Below are 24,532 nucleotides of genomic sequence, written 5' to 3'. Positions count from 1 at the left end.
GGCATTATATACAGTCAATAAAGTCTTCTCAATGTTTTCCATATCATCCGTCATGGACCCTATTACTATTTTTTTAAACATTACCTGGTAGTGTTAGTCTTTGCATCGATATCATTTTAATTATTTATTTAAAAGAAAGAATGACAATACTTGATTCCATTACAGTTGCTTGAAATATGGTCCGATCAGTTTAAAGTAAATGGGCATTACCAATTGTATAAGATTTTAAAATAGGGAGAAAACAATACAACGGAAATAACAATGAAATGATTTCTCAGAATTCAATATATATATATATATATATATATATATATATATATATATATATATATATATATTATAAAACATCCCGGTACATCTTCTATTAGGCATATAAATTATTTTATTTGAAATGTGGTGAATGCGTTTACATAAACTGTGTTCGATAGAGCAAGTGAAATTAGTTGGGGTTTCAACAGTCGGCAAACTTGGAAATTCCAGAACATTTGAGTGTGAGCACCACGGTAGTACTGAAGGCTACGGTAAGTTCTGAAGTCTCAAACGACAGGTCCAGGGTTCGAAATGTGCTCTGTGCTTACATCCTTAGATCATGGACCTACTATGCTTAGACAAGGTGTTTTGTCCATAGTTTCCCTCATGACGATTTAAATAGATTCATAATGGTTGGGCGATAATAATTGCGGGGCCTGCAGGAAGAACAGTGTTTATATCGATGTGTCTCCCCTGGGTAAACAAGACCAAATTATGGTAAGGTAATAATCCTGGTCTGCCAGCTATACAAACCATTGCTTTATTTACTGTTTATTTACTGTTATTTACTATCCAACTTCTCATGAAATTTGCTGCGACACCCCTTCCACATCCAAAATACTCTAGTGATACAGTAACTTGATAAATATAATTACTTTTGACTTTGAGCCACATTGTTTGAATATCTCTTTAGTTCAAGGTGATTAGCAGGTACCACGTGTCCCCCCAAAGCGGCTCTGTCCATGAAGCATGTACTATAAAGCGAATTGTTTTTAATATCGGAAAAGCACTTAAATGATTACCACATTTTGTAGGCGATACCGGGTGCTATATATGGCGTTTTTTCGCTCTCTATGCGCTAATGGTCAACACTTAGTTCCGGAGGGGACTGGTAAAATAACTTCAGTAGGCCTACCGAGGCTAACATCAACAGGTACTTCTATTTAATCATGCTCGTGACATCTATAGTAGACTAGTAGGTGCCCAAATAAAAGTTCGATAGGTGACGTAGTAGATCAAATGCGTTGGGGCATGATGTAAGGTCATGAGGACTGGGTTGAACGTGGAGTTGCAAGGTGAAGTCCATTTAGCATCTTACCAGAGACAAATCGATCATCACAATTAGAATGGATGCCGCTCATATCATGGGCTGATGTGAATATGGATTAAAGACATCGCGCTGTAACATGACGTATCTCCATGAAAGTGAGCGTGTATTGCAAGCAGGTGCAGCAAGACTTGGAAGTTTTGAAACTATTATATTTAACCCGTTGACTACTGAATTATCTAATTCCCATAGACTTTAACACAGAGACCACCAGGTTCCAGTAAGCAATGAGTTAATAAATACATTATTTATGGAATGATGAGAAACAAGAGAGTGGGTTAAATACAATTTTTTTAAAGACCTGAATTAGTATCATTCAATGAAAACTAGCGTGTCTTGCAACCAAGCAGGTGCAATTAGACTTTTTCGAATGAATTTCAACTTGTGTTATATAAATAATATATTTGCTCACCGGCTCTGTTATGTTGTAATTGTATTCTAAGCCGTCATTGAGCGTTTCCTTTGCCTTGACGGAGATAAAACAATATTTGACTTCCTCTTCTGGCAAATGAACAATAGAGAATGTATGCAATGAAAGGACTAGATACAACAAAGCTGTTGAGATGAGCATAATAGAAAAGGGAGAATGATGGTGAATGTCAGAGAATGGAAATCCAATTTTTATGAATAAAAATGCGAGATTAGTTCGTAATTATTCAGTTTATGGTGAGAGAGTGGGAATGGTCCATAGACCGTAATCCGTCCAAGGTCTTACGGCGTGCTGTTGGACTGCCTGCATTAATCGAAATGCCTAGGTCATATGATTGCAGTGATGCGCCGATTAAATTGATAAGAGCTCGGTGGTGTGATGAGGGAGGCGTTTATTGTTCGATTGGAATGCATAGATGGCAGCATCAAAGCGGAGCGATCATTAATAATTTATCACCTTTCGCTCTCGTTAACCTTCATCTTAAAATAAGAAGTCTAAATGAATGCGCTTGATACGAGTGTAGGGTACAAACCATAGAGAGGAAGGGAACTATTACACACGCCTTTTCGTTACACGCCTCGCTTTTGTTTTGCCAACGCTTCCAACCTTATCAATTGAGGGTAAGAGAAGGGGGCAAAGCTCCCCCGCTATTATGCAGGAGATTAGCAAGGGGTACACATACCACTGGTTCTTGTGGTGGACGCAGGGACAGAAGGAATTTCACCCTAGAATCGATTTTCGATAGCGATCATGGATGTACCTCCAAGAACTCGGCGCAATTCAAACCATACAAAAAACGGCGTTGGGGAGGGAATCACGCATTGCATACATACTGCAGATAGACTACCAGTCGAGCAGGACTTAAAACATGTGCTCTATCACCAGATACTCTTCTCCAACTCTGTCAATCTCACCAGTTAGGATTCACCACCTCATTCATTACAGACTACATCAACACGGATCATTGATGGATTAGCTTTTCTATTGGCTAACAAGTTTTGTGTCGTAAGCGGATGAAAACTTGTAGGATTACACCCAACACTCATGCGTAGTGTGACTTACGCCACACCACTGACAGTCTCTATTTAGCGCGTGTTAACGAGGTGTGCTTGAGGAACTACTCCAGAAACGCACATTCTTTTATGAATGATATCTCCTTTAAAATACTCTTATTTCATTTCGTCGAAGTATTTTCTGCTCCTTTCTCCTCCTTGGATGAGTATTAGGATCTATACCACCAAACACAAGGAAATGCCACTGTAGGGTAAGATGACACTTTTTTTGTTTATGAAATGCGTCTATTCGACACTACTTTTGTTCGTTTGTGAGATGTTCAAGCTGTTATGATATTTGGACATATTTGCAGTCAAATTGTAATTGTGTTGGATATCCTGGCTAAAGTATTTGCTTTGCCTGACATCGCATTACTACCTCAGTCACTCCGCTAAACCGACACCATTATACCGACACCATATACCGACCGACTCCTGTCCATTCTGGGTAATGATATGTTTTGTTCGGTCTGTTTTCGGTCTCGTTTCGGTCTCATTAGTGGGATTGAGGTATAAGCCCAGAGAGCACAATATAAAATTAGAAAAAATATTTGTATAGCAGATTTTATTTCCCTCAACCAAAATCGTATGTCATTACACACTTCACGAGCGTTGAGGAAGGTAAACAAGATGAAAAATAAACGAATTTCTTTTCATAATGACTTTCGTGTACTTTCGATTATTCCTTTCTCTTTTTTTCATCAAAGAATTGAAACAGTGAAGAATTATATTCACCTCAATTAATCGAGGATACTTCATTTAATAGATTATTAAAATCTTATAGATTTTTAGTCTCTGTCCATATTACATACATATAATACCTAATCTGATTATGTATTCCAAAAAACATATTCTTCATTTGGACTGTTGTTACAAAATATATTAAACTTTCTACCATTTTCATAAATCTCTAAATTATGTAGTGTATTAGAATACAAGTACGAAAGTCCAGAAATTAGTTTCACGTTAACAATGTATAAGCTATTAAAAAAAACAAGTGTGAGATATATTTCAAATAAATATTTTCAGAAATATCTGTCGGAAATATTGCCTACATTCCAAACGAAGTATTGTTTTAGAGGATTTGAAGACATGTGACAAACTTTTTCAACGATACTTTTCGCTGACTGCCTGATAAAGATGTAAGTCTTGTATTCCAGAAAAGCGTATTCTGACGTTTGATGGCAATTGCAAACTATAGTTGATGAGTTAAGAAGATAATCATAGGGTTGATTCAAATCCAATGTATTTATTCCTAATGACATCGATTCCTCACACTAATTGACCTTGGTGGCAGAAGGGAGACAGACTCGGATCCATACACAAACCTTGCTGGCTTTGTGCCACCAGGACATGTCAACATTTGATTGTAAAACAACAAAGGATGGAATCATATACACCGCTATATATCTTTCAAAAGGTGTAAAGATTCCTCAAAGCACAGTGGACCAGTTTGCGGTTGTCATCCTTTGGTCAAATCATACCCTGATTATGACACTATTGGATTATGAATTCTCTCCATTTAATTCTCTTTAATGTTTAGCTTTCAACCCCAAACAATTATTGAATAAGGATGCCTGCTTCTGTGTCTTTAACCTTCTCATCGGATAAATGATGCGTGTATCTCTGTCAAAGGTGGATCTTTTTTTCCGGGTAAATGCGAGGCTAGAGGCTAGCCATCGATACAGTTCCGGTAGTGCTGTTACCAAAAGAAACCATTCTTTATGTCGTACAAGGTGGCTTTACTGAATATGATGAGAGAGATGTTGGGAAGCATTCAATCGATACTCATCCAGTGGCCATCCAAGCCTATCTCATTCCTTTTGCTCTCATCCAAACAGGATTAAGATGTTCATATCACTTGGACCTTGCTAATGCCGGCTTATACTTGGGGCAAATTACGAAAACAAGTTTTCCGTGAAAAGAGTCTGAAATTTACAGAATGGAGGAAGGGTACAAACCGCAGCAGATCTTGGAAATGGGCTCATTTCTGAGATAGACATTGTTTTCTTCTGTTTTCTTTTCTTTGTGGGGGGCGCCTGAAACCGGAGCTCATTCACGGATGATTTGATGAGTAAAGATGCTATGAAGAACTAATGTACATCTACTTCCTATCTAATCGATATATGCAGTTCCACCCATTTAAAGGCAGCTCATCGCAGCTTGTCTAAATAAGATTTGTCCAAACACAACCAAAAACAATCAGACATAATTCCAAACCAAGAAAGAAAACTTATCATATTATTGTCTGTCGGATATCGTGATGGATTGCATCATTGTGGGTAATATGTGGTATATGTTCTTCTAAATCTTTGTAAAGATGCAACTCGAACGCTTTACATGAGGAAAACACAGGCTTCTCACGCGCTGGATTATTCATTGTTTCGTTTCCCCTTTTTTTTCTTCTGACACGATGTTTTTATTTGAAAATTTAACATGTTAAGTCCCTTACACATTAAAGGCGAGTTCTTGGGTTCTTTCGCTGCAGCGCCCTCAAGTGAATCGCATCTCGAAGACGTGATCATATCGGCGGCTTCCCGGTGATGGGGCCCATTTTTTGCTTGTTCTTGAGAATGTATGTGTTCAGTTGACCTTGAGAGTAATGGATAAAGCTAGTAGTTGTTTTACACAAGATATAAGATTGATAGTGTTGAACTTTTGAAATGCTTTGAATTTGTTTTTTTTATCAGGTTTAACTTTAGTTTTTTAGGATACTGTTCAGGCGATTTGTATCATTCCATCGATATATTTTCGGTAACTGATATTGACATTCTTCTGGTTACATTGCGTTGTGTATAAAACAGGCAAGAGAGATGAGCTGAGCTGAATAAATAGTTCGTTTTGAATGTAGATATGGGACATGTCCCCTTGTCAACATTGTTAGTTCCATACGGTGATCGTTTCCAGAAGAGAAGCACAAACCATTTTGTCGTTGAGTATAACGGTTGGCTTTAAAAACTCGTCACATAAACACGTTGATAGTGGATAATAATGCATGACGTCTTATCCTTCTGTATGAAATTCTGACGTTCATATGAATGTCAGTTTTATCTTATCGGTCAGATAGGCGCGAACAGACATTACAAGACGTTGGAAGGTGTGTGAATTAGATTCCATTCACTATCGTCTGTCTACAGAAGGTCATAGTGGTGTGTGATGTCGTCACAATGCGTCGAGTGTTCGTGCAGCATGTGAATCAGGACATCGTTTTCATGAATATATACAGAAGAAATATCAATGTAAACGATTCTAAAAAGTTCCACAATATGTTAATGCATACGATCATAGTACACGTAGCCCAGTTTATCATTTGTTAATCATGTGTACCTAGATGTTTTTTTGGTAAACCTCTTCATAAGCTCATTTAATCCTGTAGTATTGATATTTTGCTCCCCAAAGGTCCTCGAGCATTGCTTGAGAAGAAACGTATAACAGTTTCATCATAGGTTTCACAGTGATGTTTTACTCCTATATTTTCGGAAGTTTCGCTTTATTTGGCCTAGCGTTTCTGATAAAGAAGTGATTGTTAATATCTTACAATCTACAAAGATAAGTTATATCCTTAGAAATGTAATAGATATTTGTTTCTTCTTTTACATTAATTCAATCGTTAAGTGATCGTAGGTGTGTTTTGACTCTTGAGAAATCAACGACATTCCTATTACGTAAGACGAGGTAAGATTGATATATGTCTTTCAAATTTAATGTATATTATATAAAAGATGTATTGCATAAAAACAGGGAAGTCATGCCTCTGATAATGATTGCGTTGGTTTGAAAAATGGAAGGTTTTAATTCGCGATTCCACTTCCCTTTCCGAATGCTTCACGGTTTTCCTTTTCCCTGGTGGCACATGCTAATCAGAATTCATCCTTGGTTAACCACAAATGAATCAATATCCAGATTTCAACAGTTTTAATATTTACGATGGTTCAATGAAATTTTTGGATAAGTATTAATGACATTAATTCTTTTCACTTCCATCACGAAGAGCAGAAACCCTTGAATCCGTAGGAAATTATGACTAAAAGTCTTTATGAGACAAAACTAGCTCAAGTTTGTAAAAGTATTTAGCATCGAATTCTACATATTTCCTTGTAGGAAGTTGAAACACAAATGTATCCTGGGTCTATCGTAAGAAGTTTTTAGGAGAAGTTTCACGTGACGTTACTTCTGTCATGTATTAATCGTATGTCGTTATTGTAAACTACACTAACAAATCTTGAAAGCTTCCAGATAAGTGGATCGGACGGTGTGTCATTACAGTGTGATGTTGGTGCTCCTAGCTAGGATGGTTGTGCTTCTAGCTAAGATTGCGAAGAGGACGTAGACGACAGCGATGACGTCTTCGGGTACTTGGACCACATGGTTTGACGATGGCATTGCGGCTCTTTTGAGGCCCCTGTCATCATTGTCTAGTTGTTAATCAGACCTGACAGCATTGGGATCTTAGAGTAATGAGTATCACCTCATAGGGGACGATCCTCTGGGAGATAGACAGTAGATCGTGAGGAAGTTCATGCTGGGGGTCACTATACTTCTCCCACATCAAGGATGGATGGAGTGGATGTTAGGGGGCTAAATGTCTTGCCAGCATTACTCTGACACATATCCTTTCGATAACACCAAGTTTGTATGGTCCGAATGACATCATCCCCTCCACACTCGAGCTGTAGGTGCATGAGCAGACATCCCTGCGAGCTTGCCCATACGATTTTCAAAATATATCACTAATAAGCTCACCCTTGTTTGAAATACGAAAGAAAATGCGCCCTGGATACTTTGCTTTCATGCAGCCTAACGGTAAATTCGGAAATAGTTGAATAGATGGATAGTACAAGATTAAATCAATACTCGGAAGGAAAAGAAGTCGACCTTTACTAACGGACTCCAAATTTATGCATATATGTTTTGTATCGCTGTTGGAATAATACTGTTATCACAATAGTACAAAATGGGTTTACAAATTCCATTAGTTTTTGCAATCGAATTTGTTTTATTGCAATGACCCCGGACTCGCTGTGGTTTTGATGTCTTTACCATAACTGATAGAAAGTTTTTTTACTAGCTAAAATAGGCTGCCTTTCCTGTCACTCATCCCCCAAAACGTCCTTTTTTACCAAGTTCATTGTCAGCCATTAATGCAACTGGCAGAGAGACTTCGTTTACAGAGGGTCGTAAAATATATAACGATACTACAACTACCATAGCTCTCTTCTCTCAGATCCGACTTAAATGCCACCATTCTCAAGTTTAGTGTCTTGTCTCAAAGGGCACATTACTTATTTAAATTTTAAAAGGCTTTTTGTTCAACTTCTGTCGTTGTCTTTGAATCTCCTGCGGAATTTTTTCAAAGAACTCAACACGGGACACTGTACTATTCGCATAGTTTTCAAGATTACATGTTGGTTGACCAGTTACAAAGTCCTGTCGATGGTCATAGAACTTATTTTCTACTGTGTTGACAACCGTTTACTCATAAAACCAAAAGTCCTCCTGGCAATTTTCTTTCATTAATCTATGATTTGTTTGTAATCTGCACTTTCAATCAAACAAGTAGCCGGTGTTGAATGGTATTACATAAAAAACGTTCCGCCTAATTCTGTTTCTGTTCATCCAAATTGTTTTTGTGTGGTGACGCAGGTCACGCCCACATCTATCTCTACGTCGAAAACACTCCTTAGTTATATGTAGTCTTTTATAAGGAAATCTATTCTTAGTAGAAGATTGATCTGAAGGAGAGAAAAAATCAGAAAAACAGAGAAGTGAACTCTAATAAACGACAAGAAACTAATGAAAATTGTGAAATTTGATATCACTATAAATATTTGGGATTGAAATTGGTAATGTCATTGTGATAATATTTACAAACAACTCTCCAAATTCCTCCAATACAAAGATTGTATACATACATTTTTTCTTCTTTAAAATGCAATTAACCTGGTCTTTTCTTTGTATATAAGAGGACATTGAACAACATGATTTTAATGATGTACTTCGAAATTTGAGATAGCTTTAGCGAACCATTCATTCAAACTTTTTTAGCTTTTTTATCATTTATTATGTCTAGCGGTTTCTTCTTTTTACAAAATGTATCAATGTTGTGTTGCCCTTAATTGAGGTGATGCTTTTATAAAGGTGATGGAAGAACATTACTGCCATTTAGTATCGCTTTCAAAACTTAAAGTGACTCGGTAACATCGTTGAAGGTTGTTACAAAAACTGCGTAATGTTTGTATAAAATGTCACTAGTATATTCATTTTACTGTACTAACCCTCTAACATGCAACAACTCAAGGAAAAATCTCAAACTACAAAGATATTGGTTTTCTTTGAAGGCGTCACTGTGTAGTAAATTCTCCCAACCATTTTTGAAATTTCTAAACCGTTTATCCATGAAAATAAGACATATTAAGACATTATTAAGTTGGGAGAATTAAAGGTACAATGTCCCATTTGCATGAAAACAAAAATTAAAAGGTTAAATTCCGACGGCATTTAAAAGACAATATTTATTTAGAACTTCTCTCAAAACAAAATGGCTTGAAAATGGATTTTTGTGGGAAAATAACGACCATTAGTTGTCGAATCGACATTGCAATCACCTCAGTAAGAGTCTGATTTTAAGACCCCTGTACCAAATGGACATACGTTTCGTGCAGCACAAAGATTCAATCGGTTAAGTTTTGGCCATTACAAATAGTGGGTTATTGATGTAGACAGATGTTCATGTACCTGTTACAGCCCATTGTTTGTATGTTAATACCAAAGAAAAATAGATGCCAGTCAGTCACTCAATAGTGTCTGGCAGGGAAGTCTAGAAATTAAACGGGTTTCTTGCATAATTATAATATATACTATGACACTGGTAACATTTATATTTCACAGATAGGACATACATGACATATTCATAATTCCTGCAAATTTCTACATGATTTGATGTTGGCTGCAAATAAAAAGGGTCATAGTATCTTTAAGGAACCGATCAGATCATTTTTCCCAAATTCTATCATTCATAATGGTCTGTTTTCACTCAAACTTTCAAATTATCTTTAATTGTACAGCTAGCATTGAAATCTCTACCTAAGTAACATTTTCTCTCATCTGAACAATGTTACCCAGTCCCTTTAGTGGGTGTTGTCTTCGTTACGGACAATGATTGTACTTACGTCAAGATAAAGATAATGATTAGTCACATGTTCCGATTATGGTAATTTAAGTCATGACAATGATTCAAACATTAACCATGGATTCAAATTATATTTTGGATAAATACATGTATGGATGTAAAATCTTATATCATCATGTGATCGAAGTACAGCAATTCCGCTCGTAGTATGTCCACCTCGTTTAAAGCACTTTGTCACTCCGTCTAATTGAAGGACGGAGAAAATTTTGAACAGGCTCAAAGTTCTAGGGCACCTTTCCCCACCGTCCATGAAGTTCTTAAACAGATCGTAAACAGTTGATACCACATTCAATTTCGCTCGCATACATTTTGAGCCCGTTCTTCGGCAACATTTTCCAGAACGTAGTGAGAACTATTTGTTGTGATAACATGCGGCTCACGACTACATAAGCTAATGATAAGAATACATTATGTAACACCTTCGTTCAGGCATTCGAACCAATCACCTGTTAGACCTAGGTGATCAGGACCAACACCTCTAAAACCATTCTCATCGGGTAGACATGTAGACAGATAAACACCTGGTGGGATCTCAGACAGGAAACAATAGGACCACACGCCATATACCTTGAGATAAGTTATCTCTGAGACACGCTAGGTTGGTGTTAGTGACACCTGACGACATGAGATTATATCGTCTATGTCCTTACAGAAAACTAAGGGAGTGTCAACTACATTCTTATGCAGAAACATAATATGAATATGGAGCCATCATCAGACAGGTTGTTCTCGACAATCTGAAAGCTTGTCCGAGGCTAGTCCGACATAGCAACGAGTCATGTATGCAGATTGGCATTCATTCATTAATAACAAGTTAATCGATAAACTCGGAACTAGGTCCCCAGGAAGTAAACATTCGTAACTAACTTTGAATGTATTAATACACCAGTCTTTTAGAGAAACTTGCTTTTGTTATATAACTATAAGTTGGGGTTTCTAAGGCAACAATGATAATATGTTTTAAAAGGGTAGTTTAAAGGAAGTTATTTGTTCTACTTTGGAAAGATTACTACTTAAGGTTTGTGACACACGGTCATGTTTCTCTCATTTCTATATTGAGGTGCTCTCAGTTTGTTTATGAGGTGGTTTGGTGTCTCACCGTGGACTTTATTATGTATATTACGAAGTGATAAAACTGTGACACTATTTTAATCTAAACTTATGCTTGAACAGTTTCTTTAGGTGTTTGTCGTCTTGATACACAAGAAATATGCGTATATCTTGAGGGTTTCGAAGAAGAAATTAATATCTTTGAGTCTAATATTCAAAATAATGATAGATGTTACATTTACCAGCAATGCTAGACGTCTATAAATCTGCTTCCTACTCCGGATATATTATATTCAATATTTCATATACACAGTTCACTGACCGCTCAGTTCATTCCGAAAAACATCGTTATAATTATTTTGTGAATATTAGAGTGCGCTAAGTCTCCTTACGGACGATTTCAAAGGAATGCATTAGTATAAATAAATTCCCATGACAACAAAGAAATATATGAAAAATGGAAATCTCCTTCTCATCCCTCCACCTGCGAGTTTTGAATATTTATAGGTTTTACAATCCACCTGTCACTGTGCGCTTATCGTCAAACGAGATGATTACCAGTACCAAACTAACAACAATAATTGTAATTTATATAATTGCATAGAGGTGAAATAGAGTTTAAAATGGAGGGAAAACACCTTTTGAATATGTTTCTTATGGAATGTCCTTTTCTTCAAAAGCGTGCTTTAGGGTTTCATTTTAGTTTTATGTTCTTCTGAAATGAATCTTGAAGGAAGTGTGTTTTATATCATTTCCCTGAATTTACTTCATAGAATATAATTTCCACTCCTATATTATATAAATTTATGACGAAAGTGACATTGTGGAAACGAAAAACAATCTTGTGATTTCAAGAGGAAAAGCGTATTCCAGTCTATCATAATTATGGATACAAATTGTCTTTCATTTGTCATTTTCCCAGCAGAATTTCGTTTATTAAAAACTTTGTCTGATTGACGTTTTTCCTAATTTTATTTTCTTTCTCTCTATCTCTCTCTTCCTCTCCATTTCATAAAAGTGCTCAGAGACAGAGTTTAGCTACTTTGAAAGAAACAAGAGAGGAAGGATGAGATTCTTTATTATTTAGCATTCTTATAACTAGTAGAAATTAGAGTCGATGTTATCAAAATGTATTCTCAGTATAGACTGTCTATACGACTATCAGTAATGAATCATGGAATACTAAGCCGTGTTACAGAGGTGTGAATAAAGAGAGATAGAGAAGAGAAAGATCTCTAATTAAAACAAAGTTTAAACGTCATCATGAGATAAAGCACAGGGACTCTATTACGTCTTACATACGTCATAAGCCATACTTTATCTTCTGCTTTATGTTGACATTTCTAGGAGATTATTGTTTTGAGTTGATAGAGCAAAATCATTTAGGCCATGATGGTTTGTTTGCCTAAGTGATATAGAAATTAAGAAATCTTTTATTCAGCTCACCTAATGGGAAATGGTCGCACAATATGGATGTAAGGAGGGCTCTTAAATTGTCCATCTTTCTGAATAGACACTGGTTAGACTTTAACACATCACCCTTACACCATCACTGCGAAAGGAATGAGAATATAATTGATAAAGCAAGGAGGGGATGTAATTCACGCATCTCTGCATCTCCCTCCTACCCTATCATCTCTCTCTTCTCTTCCATTTAGGCTCGTCAGAATTGTGAGGCATGTCACTGAACAACACATTTCGATCGTTAGTTCTGTCGCTACAATTACATTACGCCCCCATGTGTAAGCAGTACACTGCCCCCTTTTTGCAGGGGCCTTATCTGGGGAGAGTTTTCACATCAACGGTAGACAGAATGTGTGCGCGTGTATGTGCGAGAGCGTGAGCGTGTGTTTGTGTGGGCGCGCGTGAATTCGGTGCGCACGCTGTGTTGAATATCGTCTGTCACAGTGGCGCGACAAATTGAACGATAGCAAAAAAAAATGCTTCATCTAGATCGAGGCAGAAAGAGAGTAAGGTGCCCGGCTGGCGGACTTGCTTTGGAATAGCCTTACTTCTGACACATCAAGCCTGTACTCTGGATGAAGCCTGGCTTTCTTTCTCTCTCTCTTCTTCCCTCTCTCTTTCTACTCCTCTCTGTCGACTGTCTCTGGCCAGCGATGCCTGACTAGCATCCTCCATGACCTTAACTGTCGAACGTGACTATAATCGCTTCTTTGTAGTCGTCATTATTTCAGCAATAATTAAATTGTGGAAAGTATCTGCAATACCCTTCTACATTTCTTCACTCTTCATAACGTGACATCTTCTCTGATTCAAATATCATTTGTGTGCAATGCCGGAAATAACTTAATAAGCCACTCCGGTTGAATACATCAAATTAGTTTAATGGGACATTAATTGTTTTGTTGATATCTTTTTATCGTCACATACCTTCTGCGAACTCTATGTTGGATACGTTGCGTGTTGTTTATAAAGAAATCAAATTTTTAAACAAACTTCATCTGTTTGTGTTTTGACAGCAATCAATACCTGAAGGACTTTGTGTGGAAATTGCACGTGACCGATCTGTGAACATCTTCCTGTCTGGATACCATTTAAAAGGATTTCTTATCTTCATTGGATCGCAAGTATGACTGGAAGAGTTTTATCCGTACCTGGCGGTTTGTGCCTTCTTCGAGTTGGACCAGTTTTCTGACAGATCTATACTTCATCTCTGTGATTTCTTCTCCAATATTTTGTACCCGCTGAGCTCAGCCACTTCAAGAGTGTAACTTCTAAGCGGATTTTGTATGCCTGGCTTCTAACCCGTTGCCACTGTTACGTGACATCCAACCATCGAATAGATATCCAGGTAAGAAACAGACACACTTTCATATTTAGGGTTTTTATTTCTAGTCTTCCTACTTTGATATATTTAGAGGAAAATACACTTTTCAAGTAGCTTTAGTATTTGTATGAAGAGGGGCTCTCCGGGAGTTCGCCGAGAAAGAGAGTCCACGTATTTACTACAAGGTTCTGTTTAAGGTGGGATGTGATATAACACTAAATATCTGAAATAGTTTAATCTGCACTTTTGATTATGTAGTACTAAACATCTCATTATAACATACATGTATCTTTGATAAAAAGAAATACCTCTAATCGTCTTCTTCCCATAGGGAACGGAAAATAATTGCAATCTGTATTTTTAGGGAATAGACACATAGATATCCAATGGATGAAGATACTTAAATGGGTTATAGCTGCTTAGATAATTGCATTTACATGCATTTGTATGAACTTTCTTCAATCTCCAAAATGCCTACACCGTCATCACTTTCTTGATTAACGGCCCATTCAATTACCTCGCCTGTTACCTGGACAATTTGGGGGAAGGTTTTTCTTATATCAGATAAAGGATCGAAATGTGTAGGTATTTGTATTTTAGAACATGTTCATACGAGTAAGCAGTATGATTGCAAGCAGTAATGTATAGACGTGATAGTAAGTAGGAAGTTGATGGTATAAGTACTGGCTATCGCAGTCCCCAGGGCCGAGCGAGAGATTGGTACAGCTGTGAATTAACGATGTTTTAATGCTATTACATGGACGCGTTCGAGTTGTTCGATCGCACACCGGCCTTGATAGATGGGTGGATGGAACGAGATCCAGGGTACAGGGATTTAACCCCTCCATTCCTGGCATTTATTATCCACTCCAATTCCTCTCGTTTTCACTCCCACTTGACATTGTGGAGGTTAAAGCGACTATTTCACAAAGGTGTATGGTCATGATAGAAAGCCTCTGCTATTTGTATTATGTTACATGTACATATATGAATCTGTGCGCTTGATATATAAACAAAAAAGAGCTTCGATTTGTAGTTTCCAATCGATTTTAATACATTTTCTTATAATAAGATACAGTAAATTATGATACAGCAAATTGTAACAATATCATTAACTGCCACCTCTGTCTCGTTCCAAAAGGGTTATTTATTAATTCTTTTTTCTGTCATTTAAAACAAACCTATCTTTCGTTTTCATTAAAAAAAGGTAAACTAATATAGAAGCTTGAAAATTAAGGTGTATGTATACATATATTACTAAAACTCGATGTGATGCACTTCATGTGCACTCATGATCAAAAGCAACGATTATAATAGAGTTTCAATAAATCTGTACACAGTACTGCAACAAGGCTAGTGGCCATATGGCCATAGAGTAAAGTACTTCACGAACCATCAATTATTGGTTGCAAAACTCGATATCTACTGATGAGTCCTCGCGTCTGATTGTTACCCACGCAGTGCAAGAAAAATCCAAACCGCACACTGATATGATTACTTCCATCAGGCACTTTCAAATGTGAACAAAAGTTGGCATAAATTATGCAAAAATGATGAAAACCAAGTAAATCGTAGATAGGATGTCAAACTATACTCACAGCCCATACATGCATGGTTATATCCTTCCATTTCTATTTCTATAGACACCTGGTTTAGATATAAATGTGCATGTATTAATACAAGAAGTTTTAATAGTTTACGTGTAAATATAAATATATTCAAATAATTGTACTGTTTTTATGGTATGGTTATTATGACTGCCATTAAAAAATCTTTAGTTAGCATTTCAGTAAACTGTTAAATGAGAATGTATGAATTATAATCATAAAAATAACAGAAACAGTAAAAATGTGTTTTCTGTGTTTTTTTCTTCTTTTTGTTATAATTGTGATGATAATTCGTGTAATAATTACCATACAGTAAAGATATTCAAAATGATAATAATTAAAAAAAGTGGTGAGAATGACAATGGTTATAATATCAGTGATGATAAAATAATAATACTACTCCTGGCCTTTGTTTGTATATATGTTTAATCATCAATATTCGTAAATCAAGAGTGACATAATTTATTCTTTAAATGCTCCTTTTTGTATTATGTAAATAAACGAAGAGGTAACAAACAACAAATATAGGAATGATAACGAGAGAGCAGCTGAAACGTCTGGACATGGTGATAGCTAGTAGAGTCAGTCGAAGGGAAAATTATCTTTGTCTCAAGGTCATGATGTGTCAAGGGTTATAGTGTTGATAGTGTGCATCTCGATATGACGCCATTAGCTTGCTCTTACAATGCTTGTATCAACACCACAAGCCTTCACTCTCTTCCAGTGAATCAGCTGTTATGATAATGATTATTGAATCGTGATAATCTATAATAATAATTCCAATAAATATATCTCACAAAGGTAACGTAAGGATACCGAAGACTTGCATTCGCAGACCGCAAACCGTTAGAAATTAGGGAATCACCAACGTGAATTATTTATAGTAAAAATATATAAGCTCATCTTTTTCATTTAACTTTCCTAGTAGTTTTCTAATCATCAGGAGCTCTTGCTTTCGTAGTAACTGTAAACGTCTGATTGATTTGGTGAACTTCCTACCTACGGTATTATTATCAGGTTTAATCATCTAATCTCATTGGTATTGTGAGGTACAGTACAGATAGTCATTAATGACATCATTCCAAAACAATTATCCGTCTGCTTTGAAGTGGGAAAACTTGTATTGCTAGACTAATAGCAAAACTGCTCTTCGCATAGAGCTCTAACCGATATGTTTTAAATACGAGTTTGGCTCTATTTATTGAAGGTTTCCGGAAATTGATATTTGGATAATGTCTACGCTTAGAGACTGCGGTAATGTGTACACATGAGTACAATGATTGGGATATATAACTAGTGATTGCATATTGATGTATGTTAACCTAATACAGTCACGTGGTAATTATAATTATTGAAATATCTATATTAAAGGATATAACTTCAGGCCTTATCATGACTTTTCAAAAAGAAGCAAATAAGCTGATTCTGCTCGATAATGTTGGACTGATTGTGTAAAGCTTTCAGATTCCTGTTATTATTATTTTTAATACTGGAACTCACTTCAGATACAGTAATTGGGCACCGGGTGTTATTTTCCTTTGACATATTTTGATATTTCTCTTTTAGAAATACGTAAATTACAGCTTATCATTGACTACAATGAGCAACGATAATTTATCCTTAAAGGGATCGTTTAACAATGTTAAATCTGATATACACGGCCCTACGTGTTATCAGTGTCTGTGATATGGTGTAATATTGAAGCCCTAAAAAAAATTGCGCTTCAAAATGATCAAGAAGTGCCTCAAAAAAGTAAAAATCATTGAGTGACCGGTTTTACCATACTCGTTTTCCTTAATAGACTGTAGTGTTATGAAAACCGTCAGGCGAACGGTTTTTAAAATTTATAATTCCAATCATAAATATCTTGATAATCAGACAGGCGACCGGCTTGTAAAAGTCATGGGGTTCCTGACTGACCTAAAGGTTTATAATTATCATTGCATCATGAGCTAAATCCAGAATTTTGTTTCAGAATCTGAGACAAAGTTACCGGATCCCTTTAACATTCACTTGTTATTGTAATAATTACTTTCTTTTTAATGTATGTCTTTTAGATGTATATATAGATTGTTTGAACATGCGTTGGATTTAATATTATCGATATGATGTTTTTATACTCTTTATGAACAAAATACAGTGGTCAATGCTTGCCATATGAACAGTATATTCATACACATTTCATTCATTTGATACTAGGTAGTCGTTCGTTCATTTCAGAATTGACATGGCCTGTATCAATTCAGCCTTGAATTCCGGAAGCTATATTTCTAATCGCTGTACCTCCAATAAGGTCTAATTGCTCGCGTGTTAGAACCGACAAGGTTTATATTACTATATGGACTCATGGCCGGTCTGGGAAAGCTTTAATAATTCATCAACCTGGTTATCAATTTTAATTGGCTTTACACTTATCAATATTGATTCAGAATATCCATTCAGTATTCAGAATACCAGCTTCCACTCGGACGCTTTGATCATTAATGTTTTTCGGCTTCGTCATAAACGTGTATTATTGTGGTAGTTACACACGGCCGGTATTAAGGTTTTTTTCGTTATAAATAAAATGTATTAAACCTTATAAATCGAAGATTTGATACGTATACTTTGTAATCAGTAGACATCAAAAATAAACACCGACTCACTGCATGAACCAGTTAAAAGAAATCCATTGTAACATTGATTTGTTTCATTTCAAAGTTTAATATCATCCGTTTTCTGTTAATTAATCAGAAAATTACCAAGACAATGCTCGAGAATGAGACAATTTAAGTTTAAGGTCTGTCACACATCCAAACTCGACTAAAAATGACAGGTTCTTGTCCATTCGTGGCTGGGTCATGTGTCGGTCTATCGGCCTGGTGTCGGTCTCGTTGGTGTAACTGGGACATTATTGGACAGCGGGTAACTTTAGCTCTCTGGATGAATAGGTTATTAAACCTAATCATGGCCTCAATGTCCTTCCCCTCGCCCACCTTCCCATCTAATCTCATTGTGTTACATCACAACAGATAAAACAACCATTTTAATACTCCCCAACACAAGTCAAACTGAAATAAGCGCTTAATGTAATGATCGTAAAGAGCTAACATACAGCTCGTTGTTTTATCTCGCCGCGTCAGTTGATGTGATAGGGTAGAATGAAAGTATAATACCGTTAATTGACAGAGTAGTGTGTTAGAAACACTTCCTATTTCACCTAGTCTGATTATAGAGTGTTCCGTGCCAGCAGTTGAGCGAGCAATGAAAGGGCGATCTCACCTTGAAGTTACCAGCTCGATCAGCCATGTGTCCTGCTATTCTATCCAATTTGATGGGCTAAGTTTAATGGCGAATTAATTGATATGTTTATAGCTTGTAGCGTATTGGGGTTTTTAAATATTACAAATTGGTATATGCCTACATCAAGTATTCGAATGATTTATTGAACTAGTGTTAACAAGTGATAAGCTGTTAAAACACGACACAATGATAACACATTGTTTTGAGAGATTTACCCTACAAATTTGCAAAAAGTTGTATTAATTGTATAGAATTATACGTGTTAATACCGACTGTAAAACTTAACTGTTATCTCATCGAAATCTTACCCCAAAAAATCTAGTTAACTCGCATCAGTATCAATACTTTTTCCAATAGATTTTTAGATATGATTCGATATCATTTTTTGGTCAAAACAAATCTTAAATCATTGTTCAGCTCCCTTGGATACCATCTCTTTTTCAAAAGAAGAAAACAAAAATCAATATATGAAAACCTTAATATTTGTCCTATTGATGAACCATGTAGCCTTTGAATATTGACAGGATTTATGTCGTCATATTAAAGGTTATAGCATGAATAATGATTGTCTCAGTCCCATCTATGCATGTCTGGGTTGGGTGATGTTGATCAATGATCTTCTCTTAACGTTCACACCTCCCCGTATCTCTGACATTTCTGAATTATAGAGTGAGTTCCGACCACCAGACCCTCAACGATGGCCACAAACTTTTTTCCTTCTTTTTTTCCCTTGGATTTTTTTTACAGCTTGGGAGTTATCTACTCTGTACTTCTCATTGTGACGTTTTATCGGCAGTAGTGTTTGTACATGACCTAATTATATGGGGACACGTTCACATTATTCTTCTTTATTGTCAGTTGTATCTGAACAGGTAGGTGAGGTTGATTCATGTTATCATGTTACGAATTGGTGATTTTTAACCTAGTCTAATAGTACGAAACATTCGGAATTTGATTAAAATTAAGTGGCAAAAGTATTTTGGAAGATGGACATGTTACAAGGTGTTTGACATCTTTTATTTGCACTAGTAATCGAGTAGGCCCGATAGATTATGTTCGGAAAAATTATTTGAACTTGGAATCGTGTGTACTTCTTATTTACGAATCACTACAAGCATGCAATTCCTTTGATAGCTGTCGAATGAAGTAAATAACGTCACTAAATCATCTACGAACGGCTGTAATGGCATTGTACATGTAATCATGTTTTCCAAAATATGTAATGTTCTGGGGGGTGTTTCACAAAGATCCTATGTTGAACTTATCTCTAAATTGGACTTAACAATTATGGAAAGCCATTAGCATCCTTGAAAATATTTTGTAAACGTTATTTTAAAAGGCATAAAATGTTGATTCAAGTCATTCATATTTTCTATTATCATGTGAGATTTCATGTTCTTGATGTGGAATTTATGAAAAGTCTAAAATACTTGAATTTTTGCTTTTAAATATATTGCAAAAAAAGGCTCTCCATACTACTTAAGTCCAACTTAGAGTTAAGTTCGACTTCGAGTCTTTGTGAAACACCCCCTGGTGTGAAAGCGGAATGATGTACTCCTCATTAAACTAACAAAGAACAAACGCACACTATTACTCATGGCAAGGGTTATTTAGGTCCCCTCCACATTGTTCTATATCATCGTTATGGACTTGTTTTTGTTTTTTAAACTCAGTCCTTTTTCCGGCACCTAAGGCCTTATCTCACCCTCTACTTCCGATATTTATATCATAAGCCTAAAGTTTAGATGAACACCATGTGATACAGGACAATGATGAGATTAAAAAGACTCTTACCATTTTTAATATTCTATATTGTTATAATAATCAGTATACAGTTGCAATACATTGCACAAGCCCATTGACATCACATGAGTGTGACTAAGGCAAGATCAATCTGACCGACAGAACAGAAATAGTAATTTTTTTAAAACACATTTTTTCGTTAATGTTGAAAAATTACTTACATAATATACCTAGACCTCTCAATCATACCGTCATTTCACTTCAACCATCAGTGTGATAATGATTATTTTGATAATTTTATTTCACGTCACATTATTAATTATTCATTTTTTTGAGGCTTAACCTTCTGCAGAGTTTAAATAGACTGTAATTAAACATGTTTCTAAACTAATTTTTATTTTCATTAAGTTATGTAGGAAAGGAAAAGTTCCTGTAAAGGTAGTGATGTTAATTAAACGTAGATTCCACTGCTCAATGCTTTATCTGTACATGCCATTTTGTGTCAGATATTCTGCAGGTGTTGACTGCAGATTTAGCTTTCGTGCACTATTCAATCATGATTAATCTCTGATGTCTCCTATTCGACTAGTATGGAAAAGAAATCGCGTTCAGAATATTTATTTCTGTGATTATCCCTTTAAAACTGAGGGAGGTACTGTAGTACATCATCACCAAGCGAAGAGAGTATAGGTGTAGCTATTTATGGCTACTATTTACCTATCAGCATCCCTAATAGTATCACATGGATTGATGAGTTCTTCGGTGATGTGTCCTTTCCATACGGCCAATCTCAAGCGCATTATTTTATCTCCTACCCGGTCACACCGCGAAACCGATTCAAAGATACCACCAATCACTAAAAAACTGGACCATTTAGGGTAATGTATTATTTGGTTCGGGCTGATGTCGATCTGTAGTCGGTCTCGTTGGTGTGACAAGGGTATCACGTTAGAGATAGAGATGCGATCCGGCCAGAGATATAAAAACAAGTAGTCGAGCGTTTGGTAGACATCATGGAGTACGGGTTTAGTTTTCGTCAAGAGGTTGGCAGTCATGTGAAGTTCAAATTCAAGGCGGTGTTGGACGACGTGCCAATTTAATGTCTGTATTATTTTGTGTCAGACGATACAATAAACCCGCAATTTGAAGTAGCATATGACTTCTCAGTGTTTATTTTGTGAATAAACGCAATGTATGACTGTTAACCATGCTACGCGCAGTGATATATGTTAGTGTTTCAATCTTTTCTCAGAGACATTTGCATTTAGTTTGTTCTAATTGAGCATATCTTCAACAACAAAAAATGAAAAAAATTGTGTGTTGAAATAGACACTTCAATTTTTAAAAAATTGCATTTCATAAAAAGCATATTGCAGCACGGGAATCTAAAAATAATATTGTGAAATCATCGGAATAATGTAGCGTAAACTTCACATCATTATTTCATGTTAATTATTTAAAGAGATATTTATTTGTGTTAACAAATTTCCAAATAAAAGACAAGAAATAAGAGAAAATTGAAAAAGAAGTAACTGGACTATTATCACCTACAATATGATGTTAGAGAGTGGTGGGTTCCCATTTATTCTATGCTCTGAAACGCTTCCTTGCATGCGCTTAGCCAAAAGGGCAGTTTGAGAAATTACTAGGATCATACAAGATCATATCACTTTCACTCCGAAACAAAATGGCCATGGCCGAGACATCCATATCAAGGATAAGAAGACCAAACTCAGTTTAACAAGCAACCACCCTTCTGTAATTAGGTAGTCGGGTCTCTGTACTTCAGGCGGCAAGTCTTTGTAATATCTTTATTTCTCTCTCTCTCTCTCTCTCTCTCTCTCTCTCTCTCTCTCTCCCGCACCCACACGCACACACACACGTACATGCACAGTCTCTCCATTTCTCTCAATACATCTGCCGCTTCACCTCCATCTCCTCTCTCTTTCTCTCTCTCTCTCTCTCTTTCTCTCTCTGTCTGTCCTTCTGTCCCTCTGGCTCTCGCCAACGTCTTGAACTTATTTGCTTTGATGGGGATTATTCAAATCTGTTCAAATCAATACTGGCATCTATGGCGAGTCTGAAAAGTGTACAGAAGGGGTCGTAAAGCTGGCTTGGACCAGGGAGATGTATCCAGGGCATGCTAAGCTTTGTGACCAGTCATGAACCTTTATGGTATCCAGGATGATGCCATGCTCTCCAGGGTCAATTCTAGATTCCTAGAGGTCTATACCTGACCCCATTCACCAGGGACTCGATACCAAGGGGGTTACTTAGGGCGTGGCCGAGGGATGGTGAAGGGTACGTGGTATCCCCTCCTTTCCTTTTTCTTACCTCCAAATCCAATAGTGAAGACTGCACGTCCCTCATTTGATTTGCACTTGGTCGATTGCATGTAAGAAATGATTTTATAACATTAAATATTTATAATATGCTACTCATGCCGATTATATACTCTTCATCGCCATAAGGTAAATTTGTATGTAATACGAAGCAGAAGTCTAATATGCCCCTCCTCGTCCATCCCTTCTCATCCCTTCCTTTCGTTTGTACATTTTCTCTTTCCCAACATTTCCCTTTTTTATGTCTTCATTTTTCATCATCCAATTTAATAACCTCCACGACGCTATGTCCAATCGTAAAATAAGAAGCATGTACGAGTGCAGACGACTCGGCCTGAATATTGATTTACACTTTTTGGCGCGTAGTGGACACGCTGTCTGCATGGATTCTAATAGGCCTTTAAAGGAGACACTTCTACTGTCAATATTCAGTTTTAATTGGACCGTTAAACTGGACGATTCAGACGGTTATTTACGTCTGTCGTAAACCTCATAAATTGTCAAAGTAGCATTGGTTTGAAACATTAGAAGGTGAAAGTATTTCATATGCAGGGTTCATCTAACTTTCTTAACCATTTTGCCAATCAACGCTTATGTCTTATTTGCTTCAAGCAAATATTCCCTCGGTCAGCTTGTACTGTAAACGACTGATTTAAGTAAATGCATGTACGTAGCCGTTCTAAACCTATTATGCTGATGGGTTGCACGTGATTAATGCTTTTACAATCAAAATTTATATTTTAAAGCTCGTGCGCCTTTAGCGGTATTTTAGAAGTGTTGTAATGAATATTCTTTTAATAAATGACCACTTATGGTTTATATTGATAAACTTCAAGCGAATATAGCCTCGGTCAGTCGGTCACCTTCATCAAGCCTGCACTTTTCAACCTAGGTCATGGCTTGTGTTACTTTGGTCAGTACATAATAGAAAACAAAGAGAGGCTGTTCCTCTATGTATAACAATGTGAACTGTTGAGTTGAATGAGAGGAATATTCATTATGAAATATTAAAAAGTTGCCGATTCAGTTCAAGAATTGTAATATGAACTGTAACTGTAAAGAACAGTGTGAATTGATAAAATAAACATACAGTGATTTCCAAGAGCGTTATGATATTGTCCATTAAAAACTTTAAACAAAGTAATAATATTCTAATATCAGTGCAGACTGAACTGCTTGCGTCGTTGTGCCTCTTACTACAGTAAGGTTTTTTGGAGAAAAAAAACAAGGCCCTGGAAAACACGACGTACAAGTCACCTTAATAGTTCACATCGGACGTGATTTTTTTTTTCAGGTCCACATGTTTATCATATTTTTTGTCTCAATTTTGTTTAAAACAAACGAATATAATCCCATGATGCATGATTACTTCATCATCATTGTGTCATTCACTGTGAAGGGGCACATTTCCGGTTCCCGCTGCGCAGACTCAGAAATGTAATTGAACGAAATGATTGTTTCAGAGCTCCACTTTGATACATATTCCCTTTGGACAAAAATATGAATAACCTGATCTTTCTATTGTCAAAACGAGGGAGAAGAGTTGAAAACAGATAATAATGCTACTCGTTAATGTGATATATGATTATATATCAGCGTCGGACTGTCAGCACACACGACATTAGTGGTTTCAATTGTCAACAAATTAATAATTTTTAATTGTCACTCAGGTATTTCTTACCTTACCGCATT

At 36.3% G+C, this 24,532-nt stretch overlaps 1 long non-coding RNA gene across 1 annotated transcript; it reads left to right on the top strand.

The window, feature by feature from the left end:
- The first annotated feature begins 2,107 nt into the window (after nucleotides 1-2,107).
- Nucleotides 2,108-20,010, top strand: LOC115921769. The gene is made up of 3 exons (XR_004063104.1): nucleotides 2,108-3,051; nucleotides 13,559-13,890; nucleotides 19,503-20,010. It is a non-coding gene; the product is annotated as an uncharacterized LOC115921769 (long non-coding RNA).
- Nucleotides 20,011-24,532: the final 4,522 nt, after the last annotated feature.

This window comes from Strongylocentrotus purpuratus, unplaced genomic scaffold (genome assembly GCF_000002235.5).
Source record: "Strongylocentrotus purpuratus isolate Spur 01 unplaced genomic scaffold, Spur_5.0 spur5_scaffold_10, whole genome shotgun sequence".
In the NCBI taxonomy this organism is placed as follows: domain Eukaryota; kingdom Metazoa; phylum Echinodermata; class Echinoidea; order Camarodonta; family Strongylocentrotidae; genus Strongylocentrotus; species Strongylocentrotus purpuratus.
This window is presented reverse-complemented; position numbering and strand designations above follow the sequence as displayed.